This window comes from Rhagoletis pomonella, unplaced genomic scaffold (genome assembly GCF_013731165.1).
Source record: "Rhagoletis pomonella isolate Grant_MI unplaced genomic scaffold, Rhpom_1.0 Rhpom_scaffold_00007, whole genome shotgun sequence".
Taxonomy (NCBI): Eukaryota; Metazoa; Arthropoda; class Insecta; order Diptera; family Tephritidae; genus Rhagoletis; species Rhagoletis pomonella.
In genome coordinates, this window is record NW_023458561.1 from 47,560,850 (window position 1) to 47,565,429 (window position 4,580).

The window sequence follows — 4,580 nt, forward strand, 5'->3', positions numbered from 1 at the left end:
GATATCCGGATAGTCCCAGGGCTAATTAAGTTCAATATAGTTCTGTTCCACTCAATTGATTTTGATTAAATTCAAATAATTAAACTCATTTCATTCAGCTCAATTAATTTAAATTCAGTTGAATAATTTTAATTAAATTCAGTTCGCTTCAATTAATTAAATTCAATTCTGTTCCACTAAACTCAATGCAGAACATTTTGAATTCAATTAAATTCGATTCAATTGAATTCAATGCAGTCAAATCAATAACTTTCTAATCAAATAAATTAAGTCAATTCAATCAAATTCATACCAATTCAAAAAGATAAATGATAATAAAATTGATGAAAAAAATAATACAAAATTATGACAAATTAAATTAAATTGAAATGATCCTACTTAATTGAATTTAATTCATTGTAGTCACTTCATTTTAACTAACTCAATTTTGTTGCATTCGATTCAATCAATAAAGTCAGCTAATTCAGTTCAAATGAATTTAACTGAATGCAACTAACTTCAATGAACTCAGTTCAAAACCATTCAATTAAACTGATAAAACTTGATTCTATCCAACTCAATTCAGATAAATTCAATTGAATTAAATTAGATTAAAAATTAACTAAATAAATTTAATCAAAATAAACAAAATCATATATACAAAATTAAACAAAATTAAGTAAAATAAATTGAAATAAATTAATCTAAAGTAAATTAAATAATAGTGAACTCAATTAAAAATAATATTAAATTTCATTTAATTCCCCAAGTTCAAGTCGCAAAAAATTCGCTACAAAATAAATTCACTTCAAATTCTCTTATTAAAGTCGCTTCAATATGAATTTTACAGCAAACTTGAAAGCACACTTCCAGGCGCACTGGAAGCGCTTTTGTGTGTACAACACGAAACACATCCAGCGACTGAGGGGTGGTGGCAAAAGAAGTCGCCACTATTCTTGAATGAGTGTGTGTGTGTGTGTGTGTTTGTGTGTACACATTACGTCCTTGTTTGCGTGTTGCACTGTGCCAAATACGAGTAAGTATTTTCCTTTTGCTGCAACGCGGCACAACGTTCGTACGGTCGTGCGCTTGCTGCTGGCCCCGCAAAACAGCTGCTGCTGCCCAGCTAATAATTTACAACAAATTGCAAAGGAGTTTCTCATTGAAGCGTTTTTAATATTTGACATTATTTTTATAAAGTTTAATTTTTTTGGTGAATTGCTAAAAAGCCAAAAGACATTCGGAAAATTTTGGTTATCGACAAAAGTTGTTCATTCGGAAAAGCACACTGGCGCAACGCAGTCCAGAGAGTGCAGTCGCGCACAGCTGTGACTTTCTGCTTCCAGGCTCGGTGTTCGGTAGCAATTAATTCAGAACAAAAAAAAAAGTGCTGTGCGTTGAAGTGCAACGATGGGTGTGTGTGTGGTGTGTATTCGTGTGTGTAAGTGTATGTGTGCGCGCGTGTGACAGTGAACTAAAAATCGATTATCAATACGAATGATGCGCTCATTGTTGTTGCTTTAGCGCACTTCGTACCAACAACCAACACCAACTACCGCTGCCGACGTCATTTTGGTATGGTAGATTGCAGTTGCGGCCGCCGCACCGCCACACCGCCACACCGCCGAATCGCAGTTACCCTCAGCCACATCTCGCTTTTATCCACAAACGTTTTACTATTGCATACTGCAAGGCGCAAAAGAGATGCTTCGCATTTTCAACGTCTTCGGCGGTCACAATTCCACCATTTCCAATTATTTTGATATAATGTCCCATTCCATAGACTGGAGTACAATTTAGCACTATTGGATTTTGCCAACGGCTTGTTGTTGTTGCTGCTGCTGCTGCTGGTATTGTTGGAGGAGCGCGCGCATCGCAGCGCATTGCATTGCATTGTACAGCAGGCAGCGTTAGTTGTTGTTGCTGCATTTGTGAGTGCTGGCAGGATTTATGCACGTATGTATGTATGCATGTGCGAGGCATGTATCCATAACCACCGCCACCCGATTGCGTGGCCGTTCCAGCTGCCGAACACCAATAAGCGTATAGAATGAACGCAAATGCGAAGACGCGAACATCCTTGTGCAACAGCGAACAGGCAAAGGAAGTGGCAGTGACAGTGGCAGTGCAAAAACTATAGATTGCAATTCAGCAGCAACAGCAAAAGTATTTAAAAAAAAATAATCAACTTACTTGAATTCTTCAAAATTATTGCTGATAAGATTCTATGAATATTTGGGAAAAGTGCAACAGCAGGCGGAACTCGAATTTGTGCATTCGAAATATGAATTGCTTTGGACTTAAAGCAGTGCAAGTGCATAGTAAATACATATACATATGTACATAAATATGTATGTATATCGCTGGTGTAAAATAATCATTGCAACGCTGCTAAAACCGAAAAGGCAAATTTTCGAACAGCGCAAGTTATTGAGCTGAAGAAGTGAAAAATTATTAAAGGAAATAAGAAAGAAAAAAAAAAACAAAACACAGAGGAAAGTGGAAGTGAAATTTCGCAACATTTTAGACTGCAGTTGCATTTTTTCATATACAAGCAAACATATGCATACACAAACACTCCACCCGCCCACGCGAACCAACAGCAAGGCAGCATAAATAAAAAGTCAGCAATTCGCATTAAGCAATTTATGTATAAAATTTATTTAAAATCCAAGTGAAAAACAAAAAAAAAAAAAACAATAAGCAAAAACAAAAACAACGTACAGTTTAAATGTAAACTGCAACAAAAAAAGCACTAACTGCAGCAATCGTCGATGAACTATCGGTATCGGTGAATCGATTGCTAATTTATTTTTTTTTAATCGTTTTCGTGGTATGTGAGGCGTCGTTGTTCTTAAGTGCACTTAAAAGGCTGATTTTTTCTTATTTTGATGTTGTGCTTCTACACTCGAATAGACTCGTTTAATATCACAAAAAAAACCACGCAAAAAAAAACAAAAAAATTCTATTACACGAAGTAGCAAAATTTAAAGGTTTAAATAGAAAATTAACACACATATGATTGGCGAAACTTTTAATTTACTTTTAAGTGAAGCAAAAAAAAATCTGGAAAACATACAGCAAATAAGTTGAGTACAGTAAAAACCGTGAATATTAGCTGTTTTAACAAAACAAAAACGTGCAATAGAGAATAAGTGTAACTGCATAAATCGAGCAATACACTTTTCACTTCACGGAAGTGAGGTTAAGTTGAGGAGGAAAACAGTCATGTACAGAAGTGTGCAAAAAAATTGAGCATCTCAACCAACGAACGCTTATTTCAAAGAGCGCAAAGGCTTACAGAGAGAGCCAAGCACGAGAAAAAATAAAGTTTACGGTAATAAAAATAATAGTAGGCAGCAATAAAAAAGCAATTACAATATTTTATGCTATATAGTACATATTATACATATGTATATGAGAATTTTCATAAAAAGTGTGAAAGAGTCTGTTTGTTGGTGACCATTCTAGCAACAAGCAGAGCGCAGTTTTAGTCTTCGTCGGCATTCTAAGAGAATAAAATATAAAAAAAATCATGAATACGCTTTTCAAAGAACAAAATTGTGCAATAATTGATTTCAGATAAGATATTAAAGACAAATTATACTTCCATGCACTTTAATACGGGCAATGCTTTCACGATCATTTTCAGCGACTTTTATTGAAATTGTTAAAAATCAACGTTAATTTATAGCTACTTCGAACTTGCACTTTATTATACACCACTTTTGCAACTTTACTTTATATAGTTGGCCCAAAATAATCATACAATTTTTGTGTTTGAATAACTTTTTTACTAAATAAAAAAAATTATTTTGAGTGATGGAAATATTTTTTTGGACCCTTACAATTTTTTCTGTTAAGTAAAAAAGACATTCCGCAAGATTTCCTGTGATAACTGTGCGCTAGAGTGTTAACCAAATAAAAAACAGACCCTTTAGCATGAAAAACTCATGTGTGATCATACATACATAGTTGAAGTACAGTAGACTCGCGTTAATTTGACCAGCAGTAAAATTAGGCCGTTAATGATTTGGCCAACTTCAAGTTATTAGATATGTATATAGTTAATTAAATTTATGATTGAGGTTAATCATGTTATGTATGTAACATACATATGTACAAACATATATGTAGTTGTAAATTTTTTTGTGCCTTCTCAATAAAAATTTTGGCAGCTGTTTCTCTGAGAAAGGGTCTCTGGGAGAGGGTTAAAAAACTCTGGAGAATAATCATTTACCGGATTAGGATATTCTTAGACCAACACCTCTATTTTGAGTGTCGACTAGTAGTAGATAAACCACTATTAGTCGATTATCGATTACCGATGGTATTTCCAACATCCAAAATACCATGGAAATGCGATAATCGAATAATACTATTAGGGAGCAAATCTTTATACAAAGAACGTAAAAGTTTAAATATAATTATGTAAAAACAAATACATATATCCCCTTGAAATATGCAATTACTTTTTACAAAAATTGGTATTAAGAAGCCATGAATATTGTTCACATTATAGCGAGTCTACTGTATTTTATTCAAACTATATTAATAATTGCGTGTTTAAACATGCAAATGAAATTGCTTTATAGCTATAC